Here is a 14257-nt window from a genome sequence, read left to right as displayed (position 1 = left end):
AGTCAGTGTTGGCTACTCCGAGAAAATCTTTACAACATTGTAAAAGAGTCCCTTGTGCCTACTCCGTGTCTGTTTTTTTTTTTACACCCGGCAGTGTTTGTTTATCGACGCTATCGGTTCATGGGTTACATCTGATCTGAATTTTTTTTTAAATTAAATCGCAGAAATATTCGAGCCAACCCTGACATCTAGCGGTCGTATTGCCACATTGCGATCCCTGGTTTATTGAGGTGGGTGTTTGGGACTCTTTCTTGCAACTACCCGGTCAAACAAAGTTTGAATAACGTTATTACAGAAAGCCTCACAGTGATTTTAAAATCGTCCATAATGTTTTCTTTGGACTGGACTGACAAGAAATGCATCTCTCGGAAGGTCCAAGCGTTCGCAGGACGGGAAGTACGATGGAGGAAACAACTGATACCAAACGCCAATAGCTGCCTGAAGAGAGTCATAAAATCAAGATTTGCCAAAACAAATAGTAATCTTTAATCAATGCAACATGCATCCAAAATTAAACCCACAAGGATACGCTTGTTTAATTCCCTACTACGGGGCATATTATCAAGGAGAGGCGTTAAAAATTATCGCCGGTTTAGCGGCAGAAATCCGCCGCTAAAGCAGCGATAATGGGCTTGATACTATGCCCTTGAGAATTCCAATAGAAGCCCATGTTCTGGTGTCAACATGAGCTTCTATTGGAATTCTCCAGGACATATTATCAAGCCCATTATCGCCGCTTTAGCGACAGTTTTCTGCCGCTAAACCGGCGATAATTTTAACGCCGTGCTTGATAATATGCCCCAAAGGTTCCTCTCCATTCGACATTTATCCTCCGACAATTGAGACAGACAGAGGCATATGTGCAAGGAGATACCGCTGCGTTAGCGGCACTTTCAGCTGTAAAATCGGAAATATTTTTATCGCTGTATTAACAAGCTGTCGCTAACAGCCGTTAGCGACAGATTTCAGGCGAAAATGTCACGGGCATAGCATCAAGGACCGGTGATAATTAACGCTAAGCGCACTTAGCGCTAGGATAATTATCGCCGGCTAACGTGGATTTTTATCGCTGAGATAGCGTGCTATTAGCAACGCTTATCTCAAAAGCGATAAAAATCCTAGCGCTAACTGCCAAACATGAGATTATCGCTGGAAATCCAGCAATAATCTCACAAGGTTTGGCGTTAGCTTGATGATAGGGCAGGGCAGACTTAGCCATGATATCCACCTTACATAGGATATCTTGGCTAAGTCAGTCTTGAAGCAGGCGTAAGGTAAGTAGAGATAACAGGGGTTATCGCTACTTTTCCTGCCGCTATGCTTCATAGCTTGGGGCTTGCTTAGCGACATTTCTCCAGTCATGTCAAGGCAGGAACGCCCACTTTGCATCTCATTAGAGATGCAAAGCTGGGCGTTCAGATTTCAGGCGCTAATGCAAGGTTTCACGCGATAGCGTGACCTTGCTGATTAGGCGATAAAATTATTGTCACTTTTCGCCCGAAAACGGACGCAAAAGCAGCGATAATTTTTTATCGCCTCGTTGATGATATGCCCCTCAGTTTTCCACATCGCCCCTGATGTTAGCGATAACTATCACTAATGATATGCAGATGCAGATAGGCGTTCCCGTGCAAAAACGGCCGCTAGCCCCACTTCGCGATATTTACAAGGGGATTCTTGAAGTGTGTAGTACCAAAAAAACTGCCTCTAACTGCAGTTAGAAGCAGTTTTTTAAGACCAGAAAATAGCTGGTCTTAAAAATGGAGATAACCCTTGGGGCCTCATTTCAGCCGGTTTTGGTGCAGGACAGCACTGCAAGCAATGTTGCTGCACTGCCCTGCGACAAAACTACAGGGCAGGACTGGCACCATCAATAAGATAGTGCGCATTCCTGGGCCTCACTCATGAAAAGTGTAGCAGCGCTGAGACAAGACAGCGCTGCAGCACTTTTCACTACCCTCTCCTTGGATGCGCTGTATTCACTGGACAGCGCTCCATGACGTAAGTAATGACAGATACGCCTGGAATCCTGACGTATCTGTCTGCACTAAAGTCACACATTGCTGCTGTTGTGTCACAACCATTACTCAACTCCAGCAATGCATGGGGCCAGCCTATCCCTGTGGCACTGAGTCACCCTCACGCCTGCCCGATGTAAGGTACTGACGCAATGCCGTCCTTAAGGAGTGCCAGGGTGTCGGTGCAGTTGGACGCTGCGGTGTCATCGTCTGTGAGCGTTGGCGGAGTGGTGGTGCTGAGGGAGTTGAGGAGACGTACTTCGGTGGCCTTGAAGCTGCGAGAAGGGCCGGTGATGGCAGTGGTGTACTGTGGGCATGGTGAAGACGTGATGTATACAATGATGGTCGTTCCAGGAGAGTGAGGTGGTGTGGCTGTAGTTGAAGGTCCCGCTGGCGGAGGAGACATCCTCAACCGTGTTTCCTGCCATGTGGCTTGCTGCTGTGACTAGCTGCTTGAGTCTGATGTTGGGGAGCTTCCCCAGGAGGGGGTAGTGTTCTGGTCACTGGGGTTGTCCAGGTGGAACTTGAGTTCGCCAAGTAGGATGTCATCAGTGGATGGGAGAGCCTGGTGTGCAATGAGGTCTACAATGGTTTCGGAGAATGAAGGCCCATGGCCCAGGGGGCCTGCAGATGAGGGTGCCGCAAAGGATGGGGTTGGCCCAAATCTGGAAGTTGAGGTGTTCCATGGTCACCGTTGGGTCATTAGAGTGCGAGGTCAGTTGGAGTGTGTTCTGTAGGTGATGGCAATGCCTCCTCCAGGACGGTCAGGATGTTCCTTCCGGGTGATTTAGTAGCCGTCAGTGATGGCAATGGTGATGTCCGGAACAGAGGTTAGTCCTGGCAGGCGATGTCACCACCAGGGTTGATGGCGAGGAGGGTGCTGGCGTCGTAGTGGTAAAGTGTCCGAGAGGTAGGGTGCTTGGTGCTGAGCGCATTCCAGCGGCAGACGGACGCAGACGGACTTGCCTATGGCTTTCCTTTGGCACAGGAGATGTCCATTACAATGCAGGCATTACATCGTAATGCCTTTACAACGCAACACCAACAATGCAGGTACCTGTACATCGCATTCCATTACAAAGCATTGTGAGGTCAGTAATGGGATACTTTTAAGTTTGAGGTTGGGTATGGGTAAAATTTGAAATTTGGGGTGTATTATGGGGTAAGAATGGAAATTTGGGGTGTATTTTAGGGTCAATTATGAAAATTGGGGTGTACATTTGGGTCGGTTTTGATTTTTAGGGTGTGTTTTTGGGTCCCAAAGATGAATTTTTAGGGTTTAGGGTTTGCTTTGGGGTGCAAGGGTTAGTTTTAGGGTTGCACTCACTGAAGTGGGAATAGTAATACTTACATCTCCGCTATTTAACACCTTCCCAACTGTTGCAATATGCCTGTATTAGAATGCATTGTAATGGAATGCAATCTAATGGAATGCGTCGTAACTTCATATATACCTTTGGCACACCAGTGGTACGCACGCTACGCATGGCCGCACAGCGGCCGCCATTGAGAAGTGCTGTGGGGACTGGACAGCTGGGAGGTGGGAAACGCCAGAAAGGACGCTGGATTGGGCTTGGACGCGGGTGTGGGAGCGGGTGTTGTAAATATTTAAATAAAATACATCTTACCATCGAGGATGAATGAATGAAAGGTGAGTTTATATAGCGCAACTGTCACTCCGGCTGGAGCCTCCTGGCGCTGCAGATAACCGAGCATACTGATACAAAGCAGTCTAAATTAGAGCAAGAGAGTAGGCATCAGATAGACCAAATATCCAGGTCTTAAGGGCACGTTTAAATGGATCTTGCTATTGCATTGCCCTCAGTTCCCAAGGTAATTGATTCCATGCTTTAGCTCCAAGTATCGAGGCTGATTTTCCTCCCCTAGTTGACAGTTTGAACCTGCCCACTGCCAAAAGATTAGCCGAGCTAGATCGTAACGTTCTGGCAGTAGTGTACGGTTTAAACCTGGCAGAGAGATAGGCGGGGCCGACTCCTCGAACAGCTCTAAAGGTTGTCAGGAGGAGTTTAAAGAGAATTCTTTTAGGAATTGATAGTCAATGTAGAGTCTTCAATGCAGCTGAGGCCGATGATTTACGGGGACGACCCAGAGCCAATCTAGCAGCTGCATGTTGGACAACCTGAAGCCGTCTTAGGGACGATTTATTGGTCCCAACGAGAAGGCTGTTGCAGTAGTCCAACCGTGACAAAATCAGAGCTACTGTTACTGTTTTTCTTGCTGTTGCTGGAATGACATTGAAGAACTTTTTCAAGGTCCGAATGTGGCTAAAACAGATCCCTGTTAATTTTGATACATGCGGCTTAAATGAAAGTGAGGTGTCAAACAAAACTCCCATATTTCTGGCAACCTCCACAATAGATGGAGGGGCTGCCGTATCCTCTGGCCACCAATCCTTGGGTTGGAACGTGTTGTTTTTGCCAATGGGAAGGATCTCTGTTTTATCGGTGTTACAACAGAGGTGGTTGTTAGTCATCCATTTAATGATCGCTGAGAAACAGGTTTTAAAATTCTCCTCTGCTGATGTTGCTTTATCCTCCAGAGACAGAATGAGTTGAGTGTCGTCAGCGTAAGATGTGGTCTCAATTCCAAAGGAAGAGATCAAAGAGATCAGAGGGGCCATGTATATGTTAAACAGCAGGGGACTGATGGAGGCCCCTTGAGGGACACCCGTAGAGACAGTGCGTTCAGATGACACGCAAGATCCCAAGGAGATGACTTGTTTCCTGTTAGACAGGAATGATGATATCCATGCCAGGGCCAAGTTTGTAATGCCGCATGATCTTAATCTGGCTAACAGGATGTCATGGGAAATGGTATCGAACGCGGCAGACAAGTCTAACAGAATCAAGACTGCCTTCCTGCCACTGTCCAAGATGAATTTAAGGGTGTCCGTGATCTCAAGTAATGCTGACTCCGTCGAGTGTCTGGGACGAAAACCCGATTGTCGAGGGTGGAGGATGGATGCAGATTCAGTAAAGCTGGCCAGTTGTTGACACACTATTTTCTCAGTGATCTTACCCAAGATGGGGAGAAGCGAAATGGGCCTGTAGTTGGATAATATTGAGGATTCTACGTTCTGTTTCTTTTTTAAAGGTTTGACAATCGCGAATTTCCAATCTGTGGGTACATTACCCAAGGCAAGAGAGGAGTTCACTATGCCATTGATTACAGGATTAACCACATCAATAATATGATGTAAAAACGTCGGGGGACAGACGTCCAGTGGTGAACCAGATTTGTAAGCTAATATAGCCTCTTTAGTTTGGGCTAAAGTGGCCGCTTGAAATGATGCCAGAACTGGAAGATTGGAACTGAGATCTGGTTCACTTACATCGTTAAAATCTTCCGATTTCCAAGTCCTAAAGTTTCTTTGAATGTTTTTAATTTTGTCCTCAAAAAACCATGCAATTTCATTGCAGAGTGCCACAGATGACGGTATGGTGGTGTGCAGGACCTTGGGATCAGTAAAAGATTTTACAATTTTAAATATTTCTTTTGTATTATTCTTGGCTATAGCGATTTTATTGCAAAAGTATTCCCTTTTTGCCGAAATAATGGCCGCCTTATATTTCTTCCTAAAGGCTTTGAAGATAAGCAGACTGGATACTTCGTATCCCCTCCTCCATTTACGTTCCAGCTGCTTGCTATGTAAATGGAGCTCCGCTAGGTCCCTGGAGAACCAAGGGTCGTTGTGGATCTTCCTTTTGGATATTCTAATAGCTCTTCTATGGGGTTCCAGTTTATTCCCGATGGGTGTGATCCAATTATTCAGTCTATCTGAATCCTCTTCAGGTTCCCCTATAAGTTCCGGTGCAGTATTTAAAGCCGTGGCTGTCAAGAGGGGATTAGAGGCCAACAAATGCCACTTCCGCTTACTAGTATAGCTGTGGTCACTGTCGTTTATAACTGTACTAACATTTTGGGGAATAGGAAAGTCAAAAGGAATAAAACTGTGGTCAGACCAGGCCTGTGGCACTGGTTTGCCAGTCTGTAGGGACTCTAGGTTGGAACAGACAGTGTCCAGAGTATGTCCTCCACAGTGAGATGGACCTTGGACCAACTGTTTGAGCCCCAGCATAGAGATCGTTTCTAGAAAGGAAGACACTCCCGGGCTACTCTCTTGTCTTCGTTGCTCCTGCTCTCCTGAGTCTGCTTCCAGGAACAGGAAGTAGGCAGTCAGGCTCCATCCCCTAAGCCAATCACAATACTGCAATGCGGCGTTGGGATTGGTCATTGGCGCAGGGACAAGGCGTTCATCCAGGGGCTGGAGGGGTGGGCATGTTCTCCATGCAGGCTGTAATGCAGCTTGCATTGAGAACAGGACAGTTCGAATGACTGCTTTGGGCAGCCTGAGTGGGCCGACCAAACAGTGATTTCGCACTAGAGTGGGCATGCCACTCTGCCCCTGCCCTGCTCCGTGAGTAGAGCAGCCCTACCCACCCTCCCGCCCGCAAAAGAAACATAGCCCGATTACATCAGGAAGTTATCATCATGTTTCCTCTTCCTGCACTGCTTAAAAGCAGTGGGGCTACGCTCTTTCGCTAGAGCGGATGATCCGCCCCTGGGGTTGCGTCATCTACAGGTGCTAGACCTGGGCGACTTGACCAACGTGCCTCCTCAGCTACGCATCCCACCTTCTCCTTACCTGGACATTGACACCGTGGTGCAATCCGCAGCACTCTCTCAAAATCTATGACTCAGCCAGCAGGAGCCTCAGCCAAGTGGGATTTCACAAGCCTGGGTACAGCAGTCGCCAACAATTCAGCTGGTGAACCTCCCGATGCAGTTGATGCAGCAGTGCTCCCTTAGGGGTGAAGTTGCAGCGCTCACGCCACACAAGTCAGCAACGTGTGTCCATGCAACCTGCCGCGCCTCAATGTCTACCGCCACGGCTCATCGACTCCACAGCTCCTCCACAATCCACTCCAGGCTCCAGACGCAGGTCCAGCGAGGCATCCAAACTCCAGACTCAGAACCAGTGAGGCATCCAGGCTCCAGGCGCAGGTCCAGCGAGGCATCCAGGCTCCAGACCCAGGTCCAGCGAGGCATCCAGGCTCCAGACGCAGGTCCAGCGAGGCAATCAGGATCTCATCCTGGACATCCTGGATGTTGGGTGGCTTGAGGGGGTTGTTGATGTGTGCTGCACTTGACCCTGGCTGCTCCATCTTGCATTTCATTGGTTTTTTCACCTATTTTCTATTGGTGGTTGACTGATAGGCTATTTTCTCCTTTAGAGACAAAAAAAGTCACAGTGGGCTCACTAACGTGCGTTGTTTTCCGCTAATGGGCCTTTTGTTCGTTTTTACCCGCTAAAGCCAGAATTCCTATCGCCATCACACTATTGTTAGCGGCAGTTTTCACCACCGATCCATGAAGCCATCGCTATGTAGCGACGTCTTGTAAATACGTCGCTAACATGGCGATAGTAGTCCGCGGTAATCGGCGAAAAAAAACTGGAGCTAACTAGCGTTAGCGATAGTTATCGCCAGTCCTTGTACATATGCCCCACAGTTCATTCATACATTCACCAAGTAAGTGCGCATCTCATCTATGAAAAGCCAGAAGGGAACAAGGTAGGCTCTTAGCCAGGACAAGTGTGTGTGTGTGCGTATGTGCATGTGTGTGTGTGGCGATGGTGAAGCAGAAGAGGCAACAGGGGTTACATGCAGAAGGAGCAAGTGAAAAGACAGAGGTGGAGAGGAACGAGATAACGTTTTGGACTTCAGAAAGAGAGGAGTGAAGAAAAAGGCCATGAATGACCAAGGCAGCAAGTGAATTTGAAGGGAAAACGTGTTGTAAAGGGAACAATGGGAGATGTTTCTTATTTATCTCACTTTGAAGAAAAATCAGTGATCTCAAGCACTGGTAAAGCCAATAGGTCTGACTTTTTCATATGGTTGCCACCTAGCCATTTTCATACGTGACCCCTTTTAGATTACCCTCCCCTAAACTTTCTCTTCCGACTTAAAAGCAGTAGTATTACCATAACGTGCTAGTGCTAAAGTGCATGGCCTAATGACAGAGCTTAGTTTATAAAAGAATAGGTGCCGGGCCCAATGTTTTGCTCCAAAGCCTGCGGACTTTACTACCAAATGTTGGCGTGCCAAATAAAAGGTTGCGTAGTCTTGATTCCACCTCTTTCGTCCCCTACTCCTTTATCTCCTTCTTGCAGGTTTTTTCATCACTGCTTTCTCCCTTCATCAGTGTTTCACTGTTTTCTCTTACCCTTTTTTCGCTGTTTTGTGTTTTTCTATCTCTTTCTCTGGGTCAGAGTCTGATGAGGAAAAATAAGAGTTGGTCCCCCAAAAATGAATGTTGGTGGGCCCTCATCTGCAACCACAGGCTCAAATTAAGCACTGAATAACAACGTCGAACATTAAAAAGTCCTCCTCCCCCATATTCTGTTCAAACTTCTGGGGCAGTACTATGGAAGTGCCCCAGGGCCGCAATGGGTGTTTGCGCCCACTTTGTGTGCCCCTGGGGCATTTTGGTATTACAGAATTGGCCGCAGACGCTTGTGTGGCCCCTTCTGTAAGACCGATGTGTGCAAACGCTATTTTCAGAGGGCGTTCCCTTATTTGCATGGGGCGTGGCACTATACAAAACAGGGAATCCCCTTTCCCCTGCGCCATATTATAGATGCAAAAGTGATGAACGGAATGCAGAACAAACCCAAACATTCATCCTCAGTCAAAAGATCTGGGTAAAATCCACAGTTCTTTTGCTCACCATGCCACCCCAGTTCCGACCCAGCCATATGCAAATCAGTTTTGCCCAAGTTCCTCATGGGAACTGTCAAGCCCGAACTGCCAAGCCAGGTCCTCCCTGGGCCGAAAACAAGCATCCTGGGACCTATTTCAGGGCATCACCCCTCATCAGCGAGGCTAGCTTGAATCCAGTGGCACAGTGAGCCCAGGACCCACGCCTGGGCACACCTGGCGCACTTAGCGCGAGAAAGCAAAAGACACACAGATGATGGACGGAATGCAGAGCAAATCAAACACTCACCCCCCGTCAAGAGATCTGGGTTAAATCCATCGTTCTTTGCTCACCCTCTGGCTGGGTCCAAACTGGGGTGGCATGGTGAGCAAAAGAAATTTGGAATGTTTGATTAGCTCTGCATTCTGTGTGTCTTTTGTATTATAGACGCAGGCACACAGGCAAAGAAGCTGTCAGGAGGCACACTGAGAGTGCTGTTTGTGCCCCCTGATTGCAGTCCTCTGGAGGGGCGAATGGGGGTCCCATGGAGCCCCAGACATCCCCTTTCAGGTGGGTGCATTTACTCCCTGCACCCGCCTGCAAGTGGATCTCTCTCCCCTCTTAAAAGTGCAGGGTGCCCCTTGCACAGTGAAACACAGAGCGGCTGCTTCAAAACTGTTCCATATTTAAATTGAATGTACTGCCCACGAGTTCACGGCTGCCCTGGGGGCAGCGCATTCAATTAATAGGGCACACTTTTCCTGTATGCGCCTGCCACACTTGTTTAAAGTGCGCCGGACGCAAACAGGGAAAGTGTATCCTTTGCATAATAGGGCCCCAGATATACAGAAAGAGCCTCCCTAGCGAATACTATCAAAAATACATTTTCCAGTTTGTACTCGATTAAGGCAAAATATCAAAAGGATTCATCAATATTGTAGCTAAGAAATTAAAGAAGCCCGTATGTGTGAAGATAAAAAAAGAAAAGCAATTTCTATTGAGGGGGTGCCCGGGGAAAAACTGCAGACCAGAGTTCTGGATTCCAAATCTCAAATACCGATCCCAGCATGAATCATTTTCTGAACTAAAGTCGTATTAATTGAACCTGTGAGACAGAACTTCAAAGATTGTTGTCGATGTTGAAGTAACTTACTTTTTCGCGAGTGTGTGTCTTTTGAGTTCATTCTGCAAGTAGAATTAAAAAAAAATGTAAGTTGTCCTAATACTACCTTTTGGACTATCACACGCGCACGCAAGGAAACCGCTTTGAACATTAAGGGTACATATTTAGTGTTACAAGATTGCCATCTGCTGGACGTCGACTGATATTGTCCCTAGTGTACAATGTTGGACAATAAATTCCAGCTATCCATGCATTGCACAATAACGTCACGTGTTTGGTGCATTCGTTGCACTTCAGTGGTTTAATAATAATATATCCAGGTGACTTGAGATAAAATTAATTTAACATTTATATTAAGTGGTCACACTGAGATCATCCTTTGACCTTTCTGTAAACCTGGAGGCATAGCCTGGTAATATTGATAGGAATTCCACTCTAGAATCGGCTTGGCTACCCCTATTGCTAGTGCCTTTCTGGGTCTTGCTCCTGTGCTTTGCAAAAAAAGCACAATATTAGTCCATCACAGAAAACCATGCCGTGCTGGAGTGGGCGGAATTTGCGAAGTTGCCTTTCGCAAAATTTTGCGAAACGGCAAAAAACCCTCCGCGAACACGCGAAATTTCGCGTGCTCGTGGAGATTTGGGGCTGATTAATGTGTTACTGAATTTGAGCTTCAACTCGGGCACCTGCTTTATTTATATCTGTAAGTGCTTCCTGTTGAGGTTTAGTTTTTGTGACAGGAGCATCGTGAGAGAATGAATCCTGTGCAATACCTCTACCCTCATGCCCCCGCCCCTGAATTCAGTTCCGACGCGGATCGTGGAAGTTTTGACATTTTCGCGTTCCGCGCGGAACGCGAAAATGCCGAAATTTCGCAAGTTCCGGGAGCGGAACGGAATTTGTCACCCACCCTTAGAGCAGAACCATCGATCCATCCAATTCAGTGTCTGTTACTCAAGTGTGTTCTTATATAGCGCCTGTTACCTCCCTGTGTAGAATGAAGGGAACAAAGCAGGGCAAAGTTCCCTAACCCCATAGAGCCGGACCTGCAGAGGGGAAATTGGGATATACTAACAGAAGTTGTCTGACAGCCCTCAGAATGGGTGTGAACAGAGTAAGGTACCACTGAAGCAGCCCTCAGCACATCACATTTACAAGAAGGGGCTGACGCAGTATATCCCTCTCTCAAGGACCACAGTGGCTCATTAGGAAGGGACTATTTACAAGCCCCTATCACCACAGTAACGTCACTTTTAACGACGTTCCTTTGCCTTATTTACAAGTCAGCGTTAAGCCACTTGATTAACGCCACCTTGTAAATAGGGTACCCTTTCATGCTATAATTAGCATGAAAGGAGAGGGCAATGGATGTTGCGGTGGGCGTTGTGCTGCAACACCCACTGATTTTGAAACTGCCCCCTATTTGCAAGGGTGGCGTAAATAAGGGGCAGCGCCAAAATTAGGACCAGGAAAAACCTGGTCTTAACATGGCAAAACAAGGAGAAGTGCTTTATTTCTCTTTGCTTTTGCTGTGCACACATAGAAACAGCAAAACACCATGAATGATTGTTTATGATGCAGGAAGGTGTCTCTTCCTGCACATAAACAATCATTAAAAAAATGACAAAATGTAACTTCTGTGTGTGCTGCACAATGCAGCACACAGAAGTTTCAAATCGTCATTTGTGATTGTTTATGTGCAGGAAGAGACACCTTCCTGCACATAAACAATAATTCCTTCAACGCAGGCACCCTTGCAAGGGTGCCTGCGTTGGCGCTAGGCAGCTTAATTTAGCGCCAGAGCTAGGGACAGACAACACAGGGATGTGCTGTATCTTTGTAAATGCAGCTCATCCCTGCATTTTCGGAATAGCGGAGCGTGGCGTTAGCAGTTTGTGCTTAACGCCACACTCCACTATTTCCTTGTAAATATGCCCCGGAGTGTCAACATGAAACTATGTGGTAATACCGCTGCCGGTATTCTATTATCGCAGGGTGCTGTAATTACCAGGTGCATAATTGTGGCATTATGATGAGCTTTCCAGGTTGGAATGAGGCATAATCCGAGGAATTCTAGAGTTTTGCACTGATTTCTAGATGTTTGCCTTCTTCTGAGCACTTTTCCCTGTTCCAAGTCTCCATTTTTTCCTGACAAAACATGAATAGTGAAGGGTGCCCAGTGTGTGGGTTTTCCCCACACAACTCACAATCTCAATCTGGTTGGAAGAGAATGATGACTTGACTCAGTGTGAGCTTGGCAATTATGTGTGCCAATCCTCTGTCTGAAAAGCATATGTTAAGTGAAGTCAATCATCAGTGACACAGTGGTGCCTACAATGTAATCTGGACCCAATCCCATTGATAGCTATTACTTCTGTGCAGGTATTAAGAACTCTTGTATAACATTCTATCAAGTATCGAGTGTGGCATTTAACTACCCTATATGAAAAGCCTATCTTCCCCATGAAAGGCCTTTAACCTTGATATGTGGGCCAAAGGTTGACTGCTTTTGAATTGGCCCTATAGAGCCTATTCACTAAAGCATTTCTGAGTTTGTAAAGTGCAACCTTAGTAGTAGAACATTATATCCTCACATGGTCTATTTACTAAGATCAGGGTGTTGATCCCTCCATCTCTATATGGGACATATTTACAAGGGGATTGCGCCTCTAGAGCGTCCCTTTAACCAACGTTCCTGTGGCGCACTCCCCTGCACCATATTTACAAAGTGGCGTTAAGTAACTTTTTGCCGCTTAACACCGCTTTGTAAATATGGTACCCTTTCCCACAGGGCCAGGATCGCAGAGAATTCCACACAAAAAGGTATTTTTGGGTGTAATGTGGAAAGGGCAAGGGGGAGATGCTGGGAAGTAGGGACTATCTACTAAGAAATTGGAGGAGTGAAGGGAAAACATAGAAACAAATACAAAAACACAGCCACCAAAGAGCAACCAATTTGCTACCCACCAGTGTTAGACACACATCTATTCCAGTAGTAGTACAGCCCGATTTGGCTTCAGTCTCCACCAGCCACGGCTTGGAGTAAGTCACACATCGCACATTGCACTCACTGGTGCTCCAAGGTAATCTCACAGAAAGCAGTGCAACCAGGGAATTACAGTATTAACACGTAGAAAAAAAGAAGGAAAAAATGCATTAAAAATGAAAAAACATTTTGTCTATATTTAAAAAATATATTTTATTTATTTTTAAAGTAAAAAAAAATGGCACAAATCATTAAACATAGGAAGACATAGCAGGCATTCACATTCAACATACCTGTTAATGCAATGGGCTGGTGGATTCAACAGCGATGACTCCACCACATCTATAAACAGGTAAAACCCACCACACCGCCAACCAATCACATAGAGTCTGCTCACTTAAGAAAGTAAGCACACTAATATTTTCAGCGTTTTAGTGACTGTCTTTGTCGCTTGCTCTTAATTTTGAGAAACAACTACTGGAGGAGGAGAGAGAGGTTAAGGAGGCATAGGATTACTAGCCTTGGTATGGTCAGAGAAGTGGTGCTGGCTATATGGCTCATATTTCCTTCCAGACTGGGAGCAGGTTCCCACTGTACTCCAGCCCACTCCCAGGCTAACCCTGCACATGTTAAAGTATTGACTTTGCTCCAGTTCCTGGCCACTGGAGCTTTCAAGAGGGACACTGGGGACACAACAGGCGTCTCACAGGCAAGCCAGTCATGGTGCTTGTGCCAGGTACTTAGATACATTTTTGTCTAACATTGAATGCATGCATGCAATGTCTGCAAGATTCTCTTGGCAACCACATTATAACAAATGTCGCTGTCTTTGATGCAGATGATGCAGGATATGCCTTTTCTTCCCACCTCCTCAGTCCATGCGTGCCACACCTACCCCAGGAAAGGTATTGCAGGATAAGCACACATGCACAGCCATCATTGAACACATTTTCACATCTTTAAGTCATGCTGCAGATGCCTTGAACAAACAGTGTGAAGTGTGAAATATGTTTGTAGTCTGTTGCATGGTGCACAACATGAGCATGCAAGGGAACTTCCATGCAGAACTTATCCTAGGTTAGGGTCTGCAGGTGCGTGCCCAACTAGTAGGCATTACATTTCATCTGAGCTGCTAATTTAGTTGGTGTGTGACATTGTTGAATCACTAATGAATGCTCAAATATGACACATCATTCTTAGACCTCACTGTTGCACCGCTATGATGCCAGAACCGAAGTTACAATTCCAAATATAGTGAGCACCTGGAAACGTATCACTCAACGCTCATCAACTCATCAACTCATTCTTTTTTTTTTTTTAAACTTATTTTTATTGCCATTTTCATATTTCAGACATTGACCATCGTACACAACCATCAGATAGACATAGCAGAGTATACATCCAGTAGTG

General features: G+C 46.3%; 1 protein-coding gene across 1 annotated transcript in view; it reads right to left on the bottom strand.

The window, feature by feature from the left end:
• Window positions 1-14257, bottom strand: part of LOC146796473 (retinol dehydrogenase 16-like) — a 255129-nt gene that overhangs the window by 11048 nt on the left and 229824 nt on the right. The window lies entirely within an intron of this gene.

The sequence above is a fragment of the Triturus cristatus genome, chromosome 10 (genome assembly GCF_964204655.1).
Source record: "Triturus cristatus chromosome 10, aTriCri1.1, whole genome shotgun sequence".
Lineage (NCBI taxonomy): Eukaryota > Metazoa > Chordata > Amphibia > Caudata > Salamandridae > Triturus > Triturus cristatus.
This window is presented reverse-complemented; position numbering and strand designations above follow the sequence as displayed.